Source organism: Olea europaea, chromosome 21, assembly GCF_002742605.1.
Source record: "Olea europaea var. sylvestris chromosome 21, O_europaea_v1, whole genome shotgun sequence".
NCBI lineage: Eukaryota > Viridiplantae > Streptophyta > Magnoliopsida > Lamiales > Oleaceae > Olea > Olea europaea.
This window is the reverse complement of record NC_036257.1, coordinates 15,321,593-15,342,244: the sequence shown is the minus strand read 5'-3', so window position 1 is coordinate 15,342,244 and position 20,652 is coordinate 15,321,593. Positions and strand designations below refer to the sequence as shown.

The window sequence follows — 20,652 nt, the reverse complement described above, 5'->3', positions numbered from 1 at the left end:
AATTGCTTATCGTACGTTTATTGTTTCAATTATGATTTAAGGACAATATTGGAGAGGAGAGATGTTTGTCTAGTTAGTTCAATAAGTGATATAGGTACTATAAGAGATCGAGATTATAGGTTATATAATCATGATTGAATTCCTAAAATTTAAGCGCTCATATGTGTATAAATTTATGTAGAGACATAATTAGTATTATTTGAGAGATATTATTAGCTAAAATTGGAGCCTGATTAAGTCCCATTTGCATTTTGGAGCAATAGATTGATAAAGAATGCATGGTTAAAAAAAAGGAAAAAATTTGGGTTTTTGCGTAATATTATTTTATTGAAAAATGTGTAGTTAAAAAGAAAAGAGAGAAAAATGAATTTTGAAAATAATGGGGATCAAACAAGTGCCAGAGTTTTTTTTTATTGTTAATGCATATAAAGGAAAAAGGTTGAAAGAATTTGAATTGGCTAAATATTAAATAACTTAAGTGAAATAGAAATTCCTAACCATTTAATTCCAATAGTTCTCTACAAACTAGGTTAGTTAGGTTAATTTAGTTTATGTTTATATAATTTAATTGAAACATAAATATTGGATTTGTTAATTTGTTACCAAACTAATTTAGATTGAAGTTAGAATTGGAATAAAAATGATAGTAAATTGTAGTATTTGTGAACGATATTTGATAGTTGAACTGAAAATTTTCACTTTATTATTTGCATGATCCTACACTTGCGGAATCAATCGAAAATATCATGTACACATAGAATTTTAAACTATAAACATTGATAAATTTAACACAAAAAATTGACCAAAATATAAGAGGCAAATATCATAAAGCAAATGAAATGACGATGTTTTCTTCAATTAATCTTTGAGGGATTACTCCTCTTTCATTTTTCGTTTACCAGTAAAAAGAGATAAAAAAAAAAAAAAAGCTTTAAAAAATATATATTTGTTGTTTTCTCCAATAAACATAATACCACGATGAAGAATTAGATTATTCATATTTTACTTTACTAAATTCAACAAATAATTGATAAATTACTGAAAAATGAAGTTAGAAATAAATAAATTATACTAAGTTATAGAATCACACAAATGAAGCTTCTGCCTAGTTGTTTTTATCAAATAATAGGGATGATAATGAAACAGGTCTAGGCGAACCATTCCCTTCCCCATCTCATCGTATATTTTTATTACAGTTTATTTTTTTATTATTTACTTTTATTTTTTTGTGTCCTTAGCTGGTGAAAATTAATTTTTTAATAACAACTTTTAACGACCCAAATTTTAAAATTCTGATTTGTTATAAAAACGTGTTTCTTAAGTTTTTGAAATTTCAAGTTAAATTAAAATTCACTTTTTTTCCTTTTAATTTTGTAGATTACTCTTACTTCTATTATAAGTTTCAACAATTAATGAAAAAATTATTTAACTTATCTAGCTTTAGTGTGTAGAATAAACAAAAATAAAAAGGAGATGAAATAGAGGTTAAGTTCGATTAAGAAACGTTCTATCCAACAATCAACTTTAGCTGAATTTTATTTTGAATTCAGTGTTTCCTAACATCATTCAATTACAACATAATAAATTATCAAAAATTTCACGTCATTTAGACATTCAAATGAACACTCAAACACATGCGAAAGTAGCACTTCTTGAGTATACTGAATACAACACAAGGAAAATGTATAACATATCCTACTGACCTCCAATTCATTTTATTCCAAAGCTAAAAAACAGAAGACTAATAGGGCTTTCAAATCCCATTGATCTCATTCAAAAATATAAAAAATTCGGTTCTTGGTGACAATTTGAGAGTTGAAATTTCTATTTTACATTTTTTAGATGTTTTGATCCACAATTTTAATCATATTCTCATGTTAAAACTTATACTCATATATTTAATAATAAAGCATCGATTCATAGATTTATATAAAAATCTATTTTCATGCCCAAATGAAATATAAGTTCAAACACAAATAGTATTTTAAATCCATTATCTTGATATTAATTTTTAAACATAGCCTGTAATTATATTTGTAAACATAATATACATAGACATATTCATATGAAAAAATCACCTTCCACCACCGACCTTAATTCTTGATATGAAATGAGAAACCCTTTCCTTTAAATAATCAAACTTGTAGTACCTCATAAATATCAATAATGCAATTTAGAATCTTTGGTATGAAAACGTCAATCTATATGGTGCTACGTGATATGTTCAATAAAAGGTATAAATAAGTGAGTCATTTAATTGTACTTCTAATCTAATGTCATATTACATTAGTGATACATGAACTTGTATTTTAATATAAATGGTGCTAAATATACCGTTCAAGTTAGATATATAAATAGAAGAAAAACTAATCACTGTTTTAAAGTAAAAAATTCCAGATACCCATACCTGTAAAAAATGAAAAAATAAAAAATTGAATTTACAACGGATATTTAGGTAATTAGAGGGGCGTCAACGAATGTTTTTTATTATAAATGTGTCATTTGTGACAAGATAAGGTAGCTTTACATGCATGACGTAAATTATAATACGTCACATTTTAACGTGTGCACATTCCTTGGAGTACTCTCGAACGATATCTTATAACTGAATACTAAATTGAATAATAATGCTAAGAAATTGTAAGAATAAGTTCTCTATTTTAATCCTATATGCTTGATTGATTAATTATCATATTTTTCAATAATTTTTATTCATAAAGTGTTCACTAGGCTTTTGAGTACACTGTAATCTCTTTTACTTTTTCTAATCATATTTTGTCCAAAACGTAAATAATTTTTTTATTAAGCGTTGGATCACATGGGATAAATATATTGTCCAAGTTAGGTACATTTTAAGTTGCAATAAAAAAATCCTGTAACACATGCAAGTAAAAATCTCCACCCTCTCCTATAAATTTAGAGCATCTCATGAACTGAAAACCTAAAACGAGTCATGGCATCTCTTTCATCTTCATGCACTCTCTTCACCACCACCAATGCCCCTACCTCGGCCTCCTCTAACTCTTCTCCTCACCATCTCTTTGCTAAGGCCTCATATTTTTTCACCCATGCAAAGACTACCCCTCGCTTTCGGGTGTCATGCAATGCTAAAAATGGTGAACAAAACATGAAAGATGGCTCCGAGAGGAAGGTCGACAGGAGGAACATTCTTTTCGGTTTGGGTGGGCTGTATGGTGCATCCAATCTTGCCTCTAATCCATTGGCAATGGCTGAACCAATCACACCGCCCGAGCTCGATAAGTGTGGTACTGCTACCGACTGGAATAGTGGCAAAAAGCTAGATATTAATTGTTGCCCGCCAGTAACACAGAACATCATCGATTACAAGCTACCTCCTGTTCCCTTAATGCGTGTTAGACCATCTGCTGATAGAGTTACCCCAGAAAACGAATTTTAAGTCTAATATGGCCATTGACCGCATGAAGCGCCTTCCTTCAAATGATCCACGAAATTTTATGCAACAAGCTAATATTCATTGTGCTTATTGCAATGGTGCTTATGACCAATCTGGCCAGGGAGAGTTAGACCTTCAAGTTCACGAATCTTGGCTTTTCTTTCCTTTCCACAGGTGGTACCTGTACTTCTATGACGAATTCTCGGGAAACTGATAGGGGACCCCACTTTTGCTTGGCCATTCTGGAATTGGGACAATCCTAAGGGCATGAGGATGCCACGTATGTTTTTGGATCCCAAATCAGCTCTACATGATGAGAAGCGAGACCCAGGGAGCTTGCCCCCGGCCATCGTCAATCTAGGCCGGACCAATTTCGACCCTATGCAGTTGGTGACAAATATTCTGTCTATAATTTACAGTGAAATGATTCGTGTTAACAGTGTTGGAAAAAATTGAGTGAGCGGCTCACTTTTTACACAATTTTCGATGGGATCCGTTGGTCCAATGTGGAATATCAAAGTTGATATGTGTTCTCCTCCGTGAGAACATCGATTTCATGTATTTATTTGCCAAAAATGAAGCTCGAGTGAATGAGAAATTGGAGCTCAAAGTTGTTCATTGGAAGTTGGTTTTGTGGGAAAAAAATGCATTTATCCCAGATAGGAAAATCAAGGAAACTTAAACCACTTTATATATGGCTATGCTTTGGAGATGTATAATCATGTCTAGTATAGAGGTTCTCTCCACGAGCGTGCGTAGGGGGTTGCAAATCACGAATCGAAATGACCTTGAACTTGGGTGCGGGTGCGACTTGCACATATGAATGTCGGACCGAACAAGGCAAAAATGGCCCCATCGGAGAGCCCACGTTTTGCTAATTTTTTCTTTTACTTTCTCCAATGACTTTTGAGTTTCTAAACTCAAAAAACTCCAATGGACTCCCAATGGTCACAGTGTTAATGGGAAATAACTTCAATGGACTCCCAATGGTCACAATATTAATGGGCAATATGCCTATAAAAAGGCTCATTCTCCAGCAATCTAACACACTCGAAAATCTTACCTACATTCCTGCATACACAGTTTCTTCTTTTCTGCATTCCTTGTCCAGTAAGATCTTGTTCTTGTGGTGATATTGTTCAGATACTAGATCAGTTCGCCAGAGTAGGATCGCAGTGCTCGAATTCTGCTTATTATCGTTGTATCCTGAGAGACAGCCGCTCGAACTGAACTTCCAACACCTACGGTGAGGGGCGAAACTGTCTTAAGGAAACTGTGCACGCACAGGCCTCGGTTTGAAATCTGCCGCAGTTTGTGTTTTCTTTCTACAGATTATTTTCGCATTATTATTTAATTCATGCAGTTTGTAGTTCCATAGTGTGCAGCTTCCAGATTCATCGTTTACAGTTTTAGTCTGCAGTTAACTTATATTTCTAATTTTGTGTTGGTAAATATTTTTTTTTCAGCCGTTGAAAAATTCTGAAATGGAATTTTTTTTATAAATTGAAATCGTTTGCCTTGTAGTTATTAATTTCAATAGTCGTCTATTGCAATTGAATAAAACTTATACAATTGGTTTCATCCACTAGCGACTTGTTTTCCTACAAGCTTAAGATAGTTTCGGAATTCGGAAAACAAGAGTTGGTTTTTGGTTTAACCGAATTTTAGTTACTTAGAACTAATATTTGGTTTTCGAAAACAAGAGTCATTTTTTTTTCCATTGAATTGGAATTAATATTTGGTTTGTTTTCAGAAATGGCAATCGAATCAAAAAAAATGGATGTGACCCAAAATGTTTTCGCTGGAAATCAGGCTGTGGGTTCTAATGTGGCTCAAGGGCCAAGCTCCGTTGTGGCTCAGACTATGGCTAGAATGCCAAGTCATGTTGTGAGCCAAACTGGCCAAATTGTAACTATTCCGGTTAATCATGGAGAAATATCGGAGAAATTCAATGTCTTGAATTTCAAAAGGTGGTAGCAGAAAATGCTTTTTTACTTGACCACCTTGAATTTTGCGAGATTTTCAACTGAAACTGCTCCAAAGCTTAATGAGGGCGAGGGAAATGTGCAAGCATTGAGTGCACTTGATGCTTGGAAGCATTCAGACTTTCTGTGCCGAAATTATATCATGAACAGTCTAGCAGATGCGCTGTACAATGTGTATAGCACTATGAAAACTGTTAAGGAATTGTGAGAGTCCTTGGATTAGAAATATAAAACTGAGAATGCTGGAGCTAAAAAGTTCATTGTCGGTAGGTTCCTAGACTATAAAATGGTGGACTCCAAAACAGTTATCAGTCAAGTGTAAGAACTTCAAGTGATTCTTCACGAGATTCATGCCGAAGGGATGAGTTTGAGTGAAACTTTTCAAGTGGCTGCAATTATTGAAAAATTACCCCCCGCTTGAAAGGATTTCAAGAACTATTTGAAACACAAACGAAAGGAAATGAACGTCGAAGAACTCATTGTTAGACTTTGAATCGAAGAAGACAACAAGAGTTCCTAGAAGAAGTGGTTCAATCCTGGTGTGGCCAAAACCAATGTTGTGGAGCTTGGTCAAAGTAGTAAGAAATACAAAAACAAGTTTGGGCCATCCGGTGGCAAAGGGACAAAGCTAGGACCGAAATGTAGAATTTCTAAGAAATTTTAAGGAAAATGTTTCAATTGTGACAAAGTAGGCCACAAGTTTTTGGAGTGCAAATTGCCAAAGAAGAAGAAGAAAGAAGCAAATATGTTTGACTACATGGCTCATGATGTGTCTGAAATCAATCTCGCAGCCGTAATTTTTGAAGTAAACATGGTGGGTTCAAACTCTAAAGAGTGGTGGATTGACACCGGTACTACAAGGCATGTGTGTTCTGATAAAGAGATGTTTGATACGTTCGAAGCTGTTGAGAACGGGGAGAAGTTGTTCATGGGAAATTCAGCAACTTCTGAAATCAAGGGTCAAGGAAAAGCGGTTCTGAAGATGACTTTGGGAAAGGAGCTGACTCTCAACAACGTGCTTTATGTGCCAAAAATTCGCAAGAATTTAGTGTCCGGGTCGATTTTGAATAAGCATGGTTTCCGCATTGTTTTTGAGTCAGATAAAGTCATTCTGTCAAAAAGTGGAATGTTTGTCGGAAAATGTTATGTTTTCGACAGTATGTTTAAACTCAATGTAATGGTTGTGAAACCAAAAATGAATAAAGCAAGTTCTTCTACTTATTTGCTTGAGTCTTCCAATTTGTAGCATGGTAGACTAGGACACGTTAACAATGATACTTTACGAAAACTAGTTAACTCTAACTGCATACCTAAGTTCAATAACGATTCCAAACATAAGTGTGAAACGTGTGTTGAAACAGAATTGGCAAGGTCATCGTTTAAATCAATTGAACGGAACACAGAACTACTAGATTTAGTTCACAGTGATGTGTGTGATCTAAAACTTGTACAAACAAGAGGTGGCAATAAGTATTTTATTACTTTGTCGATGATAGCACAAAATACTGCTATGTATATCTGCTTAAAAGTAAGGATGAAGCTATAGAGAAATTTATTCTCTATAAGAATGAAGTTGAGAATCAATTTAATAAGAAAATTAAGATGTTGCGAAGTGATCGAGGTGGTGAGTATGAAACATCATTTGCTGAATTCTGTGCACAATACGGAATCATACATAAAACCACCACCCCTTATTCACCGCAACAAAATGGTGTTGCTGAACGGAAAAATCGTACCTTAAAAGAGATGATGAATGCAATGCTCGTAAATTCTGGGTTACCTCAAAACATGTGGGGGAAAGCTGTGTTATCAGCAAATTACCTTTTAAATAAGGTGCCCCGAAAGAAATCGGAAAAGACCCCTTATGAGTTATGGAAAGGAAGAATGTCTACCTATAAACACTTGCGAGTGTGGGGGTGTCTTGCTAAAGTGGTTGTTCCACCACCAAAGAAGGTAAGAATAGGCCCGAAAACTATAGACTGTGTCTTCATTGGCTATGCACATAATAGCAGTGCGTATCGCCTTCTTGTGTATGATTCAAAAATTCCAAACATACACAAAAACACGATAATGGAATCAAGGAATGCTACATTCTTTGAAAAAGTATTTCCATACAGATCCAAAGAGGAAGCAAGCTCCTCTAAACGAACATATGAGACAATGACTGAAAATAGTCAAGAATTAGAAGAGGAGACTGAGGTTAGACGCAGCAAACGGGAAAGGACAGAAAAATCTTATGGTCTTGATTTTCTGACCTATATGCTAGAAAGTGAACCTCAAAGTTATCAAGAAGCAATTAATTCCTAGGAAGGACCTCAATGGAAAGAAGTCATTGAAAGTGAAATAGATTCCATATTGCAAAATCATACATGGGAGCTAGTGGATCTTCCTCCAGAAAGCAAATCACTAGGCTACAAATAGATTTTCAAAAGGAAAATGAAAGCACATGGAACTGTCGAGAAGTATAAGGCCAGATTAGTAATTAAAGGCTACAAACAAAGAGAAGGCCTTGATTACTTTGATACGTATTCTCCAGTGACGAGAATAACATCTATTAAGATGATACTTGCGATTGCCACTTTGCGAAATATTGAAGTACATCAAATGGATGTTAAAACTGCTTTTCCAAATGGAGATTTAGAAGAAGAAAGTTACATGGAACAACATGAGGGGTTTTCGTCACCAGGATAGGAAAAGAAAATATGTAAATTGGTGAAGTCACTATATGGCTTGAAACAAGCACCAAAATAATGACATGAAAAATCTGACAATGTCATGATTGATAGTGGATTTAAAATTAATAAATGTGACAAATGTGTTTATGTCAAAGACACTAAAGATGGATATGTCATCTTATGTCTTTACGTTGACGACATGCTTATTGTCGGTAGTGATAATAAGATGATTGAATCCACTAAAAATATGTTAAACTCGAGATTTGACATGAAAGATATGAGTTTAGCTGATGTTATACTTGGAGTGAAAATCTCAAGAACGTCAAATTGGCTTGTTCTAAGTCAGTCATATTATGTGGACAAAATTTTAGGAAAATTCCATAAAGCTAGAACACCAATAGATACGAGTCAACATCTGTCTAAAAACAGAGGAGAAAGTATCTCTCAAGTAGAATACTCGAGAGTTATCAGAAGTCTAATGTACTTAATGAGTTGTACTAGATCAGACATAGCCTACACAGTCAGTCAACTGAGTAGATACAGGAGTAATCCAGGAGCTGATCACTAGAAAAGAATTGTAAGAGTACTAAGGTACTTAAGATATACCCGTGACTATGGACTACATTACACTAGATATCCAGCAGTCATTGAAGGATACAGTGATACTAATTGGATATCCAATATAAAAGACTCAAAATCCACTAGTGGATATGTGTTCACATTGGGTGGTGCTGCCATATCGTGGAAATCCTCTAAGCAAACGGTTATAGCCATATCTATGATAGAATCTGAGTTTATAGCTCTAAATAAATGTGGTGAAGAGGCTGAATGGTTGCTCAACTTCTTAGAGGATATTCCAAGATGGTCAAAATCTGTGCTAGCAATTTGCATCTATTGTGAGAGTGAATCGACAATAGGAAGGGCACAGAGTAACATATATAATGGTAAGTCTAGACATATACGTCGTAGACACAATACCATAAGACAACTACTCTCAACTGGAGTTATCACTATTGACTATATAAGGTCAAAAGATAACATTGTAGATCCGCTAACCAAAGGGTTAAGTAAAGAGTTAGTTATGAAATCATCAAAAGGAATGTGACTTAAGCCCTTGAAAGAATAAGTCATTACAAATGAAAACACAACCTAGTTGACTGGAAATCCCAAGATCTAGGTTTAATGGAAAAACCTAACTGTAAAGACTTGATAAAATCACTGTGGGGGTATTACCTCATGTCCATTCCTATGATATAACAGTGATGCCCATAAGGTTGAAGGTTAAGCAATAGGCTTTTAATGATTTTTATGCATCGTAAATCGAGCCAAGTAATGCGGGTTACTTCTAATAAGAAATCACCTATGTGAGAGAGAAGTGAGGCCGCTTCTAAGAGAATTGTGTGGGGCTCAATTTTTAAGAACTCTCACAGAACCAAGCATATGTTCATGGCCAAAATGAAAATAACAATGAAAACTGGATTGTGTTAAGAAGAATCCTGTGTGAGGTATATCATCGTTTACACAAATGGCAGAACAGTTCAAGGACATCGCGTCTACTAGTCAGCCAGTAAAGTAAATATACTTTCACAAGGGAAGGTTCAAAGGGTAACACCTACCTATCCTATGCAGGATTCAACCGTTGAACTTTATCACCAAGTCTTGTGCCTCACGTTTCGTGTCTCTCCCAATTTTCATTCATGTGGGAGATTGCTGGAAAAAATTGAGTAAGTGGCTCACTTTTGGCACATTTTTCGATGGGACCCATTGGTCCAATATGGAATACCAAAGTTGATATGTGTTCTCCTCCGTGAGAACATCGATTTCATGTATTTATTTGCCAAAAATGAAGCTCGGGTGAATGAGAAATTAGAGCTCAAAGTTGGTCATTCTAAGTTGGTTTTGTGGGGAAAAAATGCATTTATCCCACATAGGAAAACCAATGAAACTTAAACCACTTTATATATGGCTATGCTTTGGAGATGTGTAATCAAGTGTAGCATAGATGCTCTCTCCACGAGTGCGCGCAGGGAGGGTGCAAATTAGGAACTGAAATGGCCTTCGAACCTTGACCTTGGGCGCGGGCGTGACCTGCGCACACGAATGTCGGACCGAACAAGGCAAAAATGGCCCCATCGGAGAGCCCACGTTTTGCCAATTTTTTTTGGCTTTCTCCAATGACTTTTGAGTTTTTAAACTGAAAAAACTCCAATGGACTCCCAATGGTCACAATATTAATGGGCAATATGCCTATAAAAAGGCTCATTCTCCAGCAATCTAACACACTCGAAAATCTCACCTACATTCCTGCATACACAGTTTCTTCTTTTCTGCAATCCTTGTCCAGTAAGGTCTTGTTCTTGTGGTGATATTGTTCAGATACTAATTCAGTTCGTCGGAGTAGGACCACGGTGCTCGAATTCTGCTTATTACCGTTGTATCCTGGGAGACAGTCACTCGAACTGAACCTCCAGCACCTACAATAAGGAGGGCGAAACTGTCTTAAGGAAACTATGCACGCACAGGCCTCGATTTTAAATCTGCAACAGTTTGTGTTTTCTTTCTACAGATTATTTTCTCATTACTATTTAATTCTTGTAGTTTGTAGCTCTATAATGTGCAGCTTCCAGATTCATCGTTTACAGTTTTAGGCTATAGTTAACTTATATTTCTGATTTTGTGTTGGTAAACATTTTTTTTAGCCGTTGAAAAATTCTGAAACGAAATTTTTTTTATAAATTGAAATCGTTTACCTTGTGGTTATTAATTTCAATAGTCGGCTATTGCAATTGAATAAAATTTATACAATTGATTTCATCCACCAGCGACTTGTTTTCCTACAAGTTCTACTGAGGACTTCATGGGAAGTCCTTATAGGACAGGAAGTAATCCTAAACCTAGTGCTGGCTCATCTGAGCGTGGTTCACATACAGAAGTGCACTCTTGGGTAGGAGATCGACTACAACCCTCTAGGGAGGATTTGGGAAACTTCTACTCTGCAGGGAGAGACCCATTTTTCTATTGCCATCACGCAAATGTTGATCGAATGTGGACATTATGGCGATACTTTTTGCCTAGCGATGAAGTACCGGACAAGAGAATCACGGACCTGGATTTCTTGAATGCTTCATTTCTGTTCTACAAAGAAAATGCATAGCTTGTTCGTGCGACAGTCAATGATTGTTTGGACAACCGGGATATGGGATATGAATATGAAAGAATAGATCTTCCGTGGCTAAGTTCCAGGCCACCTGCTCAGGCTGCAAGGAGCAAGGTATTTAAAGCTTCTAGTTCTGATGCTCCAAAAGCAGACACTGTATTCCCAGTTGTTGTGGACAGGATTATAAGAGCTGTGGTTCCCAAAACAAAGAAAGGCAAAGCTAATGAATTGCTGGTGCTGGAAAACATGGAAGTTGACACTACTAAATTACTTAAGGTCAATGTTTTCGTGAATGATGAAGATGATAATCTGGATGACCTGAGCAAGGCTTCTTATGCAGGTAACTATGCACAAGTGCCGCATAAATCTAAAAACAAGATCATGTTAAGGACGATGATATAATTCTGGTGACGCTTGTGCCAAGGCATCAAGGCGGTGGTATTACCATTGGTGCTATCAAAATCATTGAAGCTCCTCCAAGTAAATCAAGTTGAAGTTTATTGTCCTATTTTTATGGTTTATGTTTTCTTTATCAATTATTAAAAATAAGATTTTCATTGCATTCTATATGCAATGAAAATTTGTCCTGTCCAAGTTTAGGCAGTCAATTTCCAGTTGTACTGTAATATGCTGCTTTGTTTCTTCAGTTGCCATCTGCGGTTTACACTAGCACCATTCCATGCCCAGTGTCCTTTTACTTTGATTTGCAATGAACCAATTAATTTGATTGTACAGATTAATTGATCACAAAATGGAGCCAGAAGAAAGAGGAGACCAGGTCCCACGCGTGTATTAAAAATTGACAATAAATTGTGGGTCCCACGCATTTGTGTCTTGTATATATAACTTCTGTGAATGAAGCACTCCTCTTTATTTACTAGTAGCAATCGATAATAAACTTGTACATCAAACTTAACTAATTTCTAAATGATTAAACTAATTTAGTCCTTGAGTTTTAAATCACGATTGTTATTCAACCCGATTCCACTGAAGAAATTGTAGTTTGCCCAAAATAGAAATAAGGAAAGAGAATTTGTTTTTACAAGGTCTAAAATTAACATTTGGCCCTGAAAATCTGTAAAAACAAAATAGAAATTAGATTGAAAAATTGTCTAGAAAACTGTCAAAAATCTGCCTGTATTTTCATGATTTTCGGCCAATCCAAAAGGAGTTTGAGGAAATGAAGACCATCGACGTGACGTGTAGGTGGAGGCGCACCAGGTTGATCGGCGCGTGAGACTCTCCGATGACACTTGTGACGGCGTGTGTACATAGGTAACTATAATTTTCATTTATTTTTTCAGTTTCTAGCAAATCTTTATTAACCGTTAAAATAGTAATAATAATAATTTGATAACATACTACGATTTGACGTCTCAATTTTTTGAGTTTGAACCTCAGAAAATCTAAATTCAAAGACTTCACCATACATAGAGAATCACACTCAACACTCAAGTAACTCGAACTTGATCCTATTCGCATGGTCCACAAGGAGACCTCTAAGTGCTATCATCCTCCACTAATAAAAAACCGGCCAACCTCTTTGCCAACACTACCACCACCACTACCCTACCATCCCGAATCACCGCCCTCCACCTAAGTAAGAAACTCTCCCCCACCCTAGCCGATACATTAGTTTTAGTCCCCCAAGCTTGGGCTGTTGCTTCACTCCCCTTTTGTACCGATGGGTGTTTTTAGTAATTTCATTTGGTCAATTATGTTATTTTTTTGGCTAAATATATTCACGCCATGGTTTTTAATTGTTAGATTATAATTTAATTGAATGAGAGGTTCATAAACCTTTATACATTATCGCATTTATGTCTCAAACTTTTTTTTATCATTCTTACTCTCAAATTAATCTAAATCGTTCTATATTGTTTTATTCTCTAGAATTTGCTTTGTCCACTGTATTTTTAAATAAGCAAATAATAATAATAATAACAATAATAATAATAATAATAATTGTTGGGTTTTTTGATACTCAATAAATCTCGCTTTATGATGTTAACGTGGGATAACGTATTTCGTAGGCCTAGGTCGATGAATAAAATAAGTCCAACAACCAAGTCTATGAGCTCTATCTAATCCAATTGTATTCCCTCTTAAATGTCTTGAATCTTGGCCGGTTTAAGTCTCTTCTAGGTCTAACTTAAAGCCTACCCTAGACTACTTATAAGGCTATAACCCTAGCCACTTTCTAGTGTGATTTGTGTATGAATTAAGGAGAATTTCGATTGCCTCATAGAGAAGAAAAAAAGGCTCATTTGTGGTGTGTAAAACCAGTGACCAAAATTTGTGTTTTGTCATTTCTTTCTTGCCTACCTTTGTGGTATTTTCTCATTGTCATTGTGGCTACAAATCGTCACCGTTTCTTGTCCTCTTTGGGTAAGATTGAATAGCAATCGAGGTAAATATTGGTCATGGATTAGAGTTGGTTGGTTTGGTTGTTTGCAGAGAAAAGTACGTTGGACTGAGTTCGAAAAACATCGATTTGAAGATTTTTGGAGTAAGCTTCCGCAACATTTGATATCAGAGCTTCAAGGGGTGATTTTGGTTTGTGAATTTTAATATAAAACATCTTGAAAATCTGTAAAAACAAAATAGAAATTAGATTGAAAAATTGTCTAGAAAACTGTCAAAAATCTACCTGTATTTTCATGATTTTCGGCCAATCCAAAAGGAGTTTGAGGAAACGAAGACCATCGACGTGACGTGTAGGTGGAGGCGCACCAGGTTGATCGGCGCGTGAGACTCTCCGATGACACTTGTGACGGCGTGTGAAACCCATGCGCAGAGAAGTTGGGCAGCGCATGAGGGTGCGTGGAGCCCAATCTCGAGGAGGTGTCTCCGGGCAGTTTGTTCCTAACATTGTTTCTGACAATTTGATGTTGTTAGTTTTCTGTTTCAGGTTGTACAGTGGAGTCTGGGCATAATTGTTCTTCGCACGTTCAGGAATCGATCGTGGTTGGTTGGTTGCTGCAGTTGCTAAAGACTTTAGGAAGAATAATGGTGGTCCTAAAGTGATAAATTTGCGTCTCTCATAATTTATGGACTCAGATTAGTCCGCTTTGGTATATTAACTTATTTAAATTTAAATTTCAGCATTAGCGCGTCATCATGTACGGTAACAATAGGATTGTGGTTACAGTGAAGGGTGCTTGTGATAGAAATTTAGGAGTTATTTGCGGTATTTTGAAGTGTTGAATTTCAATTGCAAGTTGATAATTGATTTTGTTCTTTAACTGTCACTTAGTCACTGTGTAAGACTGTGTTGCATGAAATTTGAATTTTTTTTACATACCTTTGTGTTGTATTGATTATCCTCCTAAAACACCTAGACTTGATCCATTTGAACATTCCTTTAATCTAAGATCGTGAATCTTACGAAATTCTGAGATTTTAGAATGGTATATATTGCGGCCTTAGGATTACTTTGTATGACCTATCTTTGTATTTGGTTGTTCTGTTTTCTTAAAAATGTCTTCACACTTTAAAATTGAAATTTTTAAGAGGAAAGAGGATTTTTCAATTTGCTATTGAAGAGTATTTAGGTTCAACAAAAGGTTTCAAAGGTCATAGATGGCAAATTTTCTGCGAACTTGATAGAAGCACAAAAAGAAAAGTATGAGGAAATTGCCCACACTTCAATTAATTTGCACCTATCTGATATTGTTTTAAGAAAAGTTGGAAAATTTGATTCTATAAAAGAACTTTAGGAAAAGTTGGAGGACTTATATTTGCTTTAAGTTTACCCCTAATAAGTTGTACTTGCTTGAACGATTTTTTAGCTTTAAAATGAATCTTTCAAAGGATATTGACGACAATCTGGATGTCTTTAACAACTTAGTTCAAGATATCGTTAATTGTGATGAAAATATGTCTGAAACGTGTAAGGTCATTATTCTGCTTAATTCTATGTCTGATTCATATAGAGAGGTTAAGAATGCAATTAAGTATGATAGAGACACCTTAACACCCAAGATTGTTATGGACTCACTTAGGAGTAAGGAGATAGATATTAAGGCTGAAAAAGAAGAGAAGATGAGTGATGAGTTGCATATGATGAAGAGTAGGATGAATTTTAAGAAAATGAATTTAAGTAAAACTCAAGACAATAGTGATTCAAGTGATGAGGGTAGTAAAAAGAAGGGCAAGAGATGCGACAAGTCTAATGGTAGACGGTGTTATAGTAGTGGTAAGTTTGGGTACTTTATTAAGGATTATCCCAAGAAAAATAAGCAGAAAGGTAAGATGAGGGGTGAAGCAAATTTAACTATAGGGTCAAGTGATGACCCCTAGTGAGTTTTATCGAGAGTAAACCTAGTTACTACATGTGCATCTGTGTGTGATCCTTTCTGTATGTGTGTGATTGCCTAATTCTTATTACATGATTATATGTTGCATTTCAATGTGTTTGATATGTGTATTTGCATGAATTTGAGGCAATATGATTACTTGGTGTAATTGTTTGCATACATAGTGGGTTTAGGATGCATTAGCAGTATGTTGTATGTCTTTTGGTGAGGTGGAGTATAGATGCCTAGGGATACATTGTAGTTTTGTACCGAAGATGTGGAGTGTGACATTTGGATCAGAGTGGAGATGTGATTAAATGTCTAACATTCTTTATCTGTGAAGAGACCCTGATCAGGTGGAGTGTGAGAGATGCATTTTTATCACTTCTATTATGTGGAAACCTATTATCTACGTAGTTTGGGAGAAGTAATGTGGTGATAGAGGATTATCCCATGGACTTATGATCTATTGTGACTTACCAGTTAGATATGAATTGAGTGATTAGACTAGTGAGCATGGTGAGCAATGAGAGGAGATATGTGTTCTCGAGGTGTAAGCAGCACGGAATGTGATCGGATAAGTGTGGTTAGATCTTTTCGTGGAGTCATTTATGCAGTGGTTGCATTTGTATTTGAATGTGTGATTCATTAAATTGGTGTTAATATGTGGTTCTGTGTGAACGTGCTTCTGAAAAAAATCTATTTGTGTTGTCCTATAATATATCGTCATCACATGTTTATTTGCTCTTGATCGTTTACTCTGAATATTTATTCCTACTTGGGTGTTCTTTGAGCTTAGCCCTGATGAGTACATGGAGCAGTTATGATATGTGTTTCAGGTTGGAAACACGAGGTAAAGTCTGTGATCCAATTTTATCAACTACCTTGATTATGTAAGTGCTAACTATGTGTTTTGATTGCTTGTAGATTTATTGGGTATTAAGGTGGAGATTTGTTGATTTTTTTGATAACCAATAAATCATGAGCTATGATGTTAACGTGAGATAATGTATTTCATTGGCCTAAGCCGATGAATGAAATAAGTCCAATAACCAAGTTCATGAACTCTACCTAGTCCAATGGTATTTCTTCTTAGATGGCTTAGATTTTGGCCTGTTTAAATCTCTTATATGTCCAACTTAAAGTCTAACCCTAGACTACTTATAAGGCTATAACTCTAGCCATTTTCTAATGTGATGTGTGTGTAAATCGAGAAGAATTTTGGCTACCCCATAGTGAAGAAAAAATGAGTCCTTTGTGGTGTGCAAAATCAGTGACCAAACTTTGTGTTTTGTTGTTTCTTCATTGCCTACTTTTGTGGTATTTTCTCATTGCCTTTGTGGCTATAAATCATCACCGTTTCTTGTCCTTTGTGGGTAAAATGGAATAGCAGCCGAGGTGAATGTATTAGTTGTGAATTTGAGTCAGTTGGTTTAGTTGTTTGGTAGACAAATGTACGTTGAATTGAGTCCGAAAAACACCGATTTGAAGATCCTTAGAGTGAGCTTCCGCAACAATAATAATAATGCAAAAGTGAGATTAAATATTTGACCCTCATTTTAAAGAATGTTAACAATATTTTTGAACAAAAATAATGATTAAAGATAATATTTTTTTAATTAATAAAACGCCAAAAATAAGAATGTGATGAACAAAAAAGTTAAGGATATAAATGTGATAATAAATAAAGGTTAATGGCCTTCAATATAATTAAAATATTGTATAATATTAAAAAAATGTGGTGTGAATATAATCACCCTATTTTTTTATTTTTTTCTTTTCATATTTCTCTTTAAATTGCGGAACTAGGGTGAAATTTCTTTTTTTTTGTTGCTAATTAGGTTTTGTTTGCTTTAAAATAGCTATATACATAGATCAATCATACTTGTGTACACCAAGTTTGACAATTTGCCACATGGCAAACTGTCATTCGTCAATCCACTCACAATATTTTGAAACAAAGGGAATGTCAATAATGATATAAAGGAAATGATATACAACTGGCAAAATCCTACATAGTTATGGTCTTTGGCTTTTTATTGACTGGAATATTAGTTGTTGTTTCTTTTATTATTCAATTCAAATCACTATTCATATTCGAATCAATAGTTTGTTGATCAAATTATTGATTAGACATTCGTGTATAATAATCATACTATTTTAAATTTAAATCAGTTCACAATATTCCATTGAATTAAATAGTATTGATTAGTCAACTTACGGTATTTCTTCTCAACAAGTTTTTATTTACATTCGTCTTGATTTTACGCTTCACGATACAACACTTAGGGTCCGTTTGATTGCAAAGATGGAATTTGGGTGGAAAGAAAATGAATTTCAGGGAATTGAATTGCCTAGAACTTGATTTCCTAGGAATTGGTAATTTAATGTGTTTGATTGATATAATTTTCCACCTAAAAAATATTGAAACTTTCCATCTTTTGATTGACTTTATTTTCCACGGAAATTGTATTTCTTTTCCAACTATTGGTATTTGATAACCATTTTGTAAGGAATTCGTATTTGATTCAACTACAAAAAATGAGATTGTGTTGTGAGCTATAACGATGATGAGGCATGTAAAAAGCACCATTTATGTTTCCCACATTTCCTGGTGATTGGTAAAAGGAAAAATTCCACAAGTCATGCTTTGCTTGGCTTTGTGATAAAAAAATGCTCCTCTTTTGTTCTCCATGCTACAAAGAAAACTCTTGTAAGTCCTTGTTAGAGGGAGGAAGAAAGATCGTCAGTTAAGAATATGGTTGGTAAAAATTATGAACAAAGATGAACACGTACTTCTCATCCCAAGAAACAAATAAAATAATTTTGTACAGCATTTTATTTTTCACACACAACAATTCAAGCATCACACACACATTTTATTCAAATAAACTAAAATACAATCAGAGATAATTTCAAGATTTTCCACAAGGATTGTCAGAAAAGAAAAATGTCTAATTATAATTTAGTTGAAATTTAGCCAAAAGGGTTATTTGAATTCAATAGATCACCATTTGAATAGCTGCAAGTTATATGACTCTTACACCAGTAAAATCTCGTGATGGGCTATTTCTACGTTCATATATTGTTATTGTAAACAATCTGCATCAAGCTAATACAAGCATATATTTCTCAAGTATAATAATTGGTGCATTTCTCACAAGTTTACCATTGCTTGATCACCAGCTGTTTTGAGTTGTACAAAACATCTTAGCCATTATTATGATAACAAGACCAACAGCAGCAGTGTTCCAAAAAAATGATAAGTGAAGTCAATGTAAAACCTCATGAGTTTCAAACGATATAATGTATTAAAAACTAGAAACTAGTTATTCATACTTGTATGCTTACTTCTTATGGTTCGAGAAACATGCATAGCTCACTTTGCTCAATATATTGGGCTCCATTTTACCAAAGAAAAGCAAGGGAAAGAGTTCTTTTGACCCCAGGGACCTCCACCTCGAAACTTTATTTACAGCCTTTTGTATTATCATTGAATTAGCTTTGCTAAAATTATGATTTCAAAGCACTGTTTAATGAACCATTCAACTTCTTTGTTCTCAAGAAGACCTGTAATTTTCTTGCAAACAGCAAGTTTAACACAGTCTGTTATGTTATCCAGTATAAAAGTACAGACAGAAATTAAATTATAGTAGAAATAAATCTTCTTACGTTAAAATCGAAAAATCCTTTCGTAAAGTTTTATTTTTCTTATTACCAAATATACGTATCGGAAAGCCAAAAAAAAAACAATTAACACTCTTTTTCTCACTTTGATAGGTCTATCCAGTTTGATAGGCCGTATTTTCCGTGGAAAAGGGGAAATTTACCACCATTTTCCAAGTTTTAGGTTGTTTGATAGGTTTAATTTTCCTGGAAACTCTTTTTCTCACTTTTCCTCACGTGACCCTCAATTCCACGAAAAGCTGGAATAGCAATTCCCATGGTTCAGCTGGTTTTTCATTTTTCAGGCAATTGAAAGTAACCCTTACACGCCTAACCCTCCCTTTCTCTTTCTTCTCACACTTTCCCGCATCCCATTTCTCAAGCAGAATCGCCGCACTTGTGGAATACCGACGATGCCGACCCAAAAAATCTCCACTTAATCCATAACAACAGTGCACACTCTTTGATTCTGATCTCATCTCTATGCCTCTCTCTATCTTCTCCTTTGAAATCTCGAATTCGGTATGTATATGCGTTATTTTTTGTTATGGAGTTCAAGATTTCTGATTTCCTGATATTTACTGATGATGCTTTTTAACAATAGTACATGAATTTTCTAGCTGAAAATAAAGGAAAGATTCTTCTACTTCTTCACCGCCTACCCAGTTTTACTCATGTGTGTGTGTATGTACAAAGCTTATACAAATTTGAATTATAAAATAAGGATTTCTGCAGCAAAATGTTGGGATTGGACAGAGTCAATTGTCTGGTTAAGATTATACGTTCTTGATATTTTTAATTCATTTATTAATTCCAACCATTTTTCTGATTTTATGTTTTATGATTTGTTGAATTTTCTTGATTGCGTTGAAGAGGGAAAGAAGAAGTTTATTTGGTCTTGAGCGGTGGAATTTCAATTTATAAATTATTATTGTCTGTATATTATTTCCTTATCGAAGAGTGCAAGAAGAAGTTTATTTTGTGTATGTCTGGATCAATTATATCCTTCTTCTCCAATCTCTTTTATGAGTTCTGTAAATCCAAGACTAAATGCTCTCATAGTCAAAACTCTTTTAACAGTATTTCCATAGAAGGCTTTTGCATCAACTTGTCTTTTTGTGGAAGCTGGTTTGTTGATGGTTGTGAGGGTAGTGTAAGCCAATTTTAAGTTGGGATTATGGCTAATTATTTGAAAATAATTGCTATTCTGGGATTCCTAGTATTGTTCTTCAGCTTTGCTTTCGGATATTCATATGACGGTTAGTGTATTTTTTTTGGGTTTCTGATCCTCTCTGTTTATCATCAGTTTTGGATCTTTATAGTTTGAGTAATGATATATTAACATTTTGCTTTTTGAGGAAGTTTCTCTTTCATTTATCTTTATTACAATCACTTGGGATATTATTATACTAGATAATCACGTCATCGTCTTTTCATTATATTGATTTTTTTTTTT

At 34.7% G+C, this 20,652-nt stretch overlaps 1 pseudogene; it reads left to right on the top strand.

Moving 5' to 3' along the window:
• Positions 1 to 2,953: 2,953 nt before the first annotated feature.
• On the top strand, positions 2,954 to 11,726 carry LOC111370178 (annotated as a pseudogene).
• Positions 11,727 to 20,652: the final 8,926 nt, after the last annotated feature.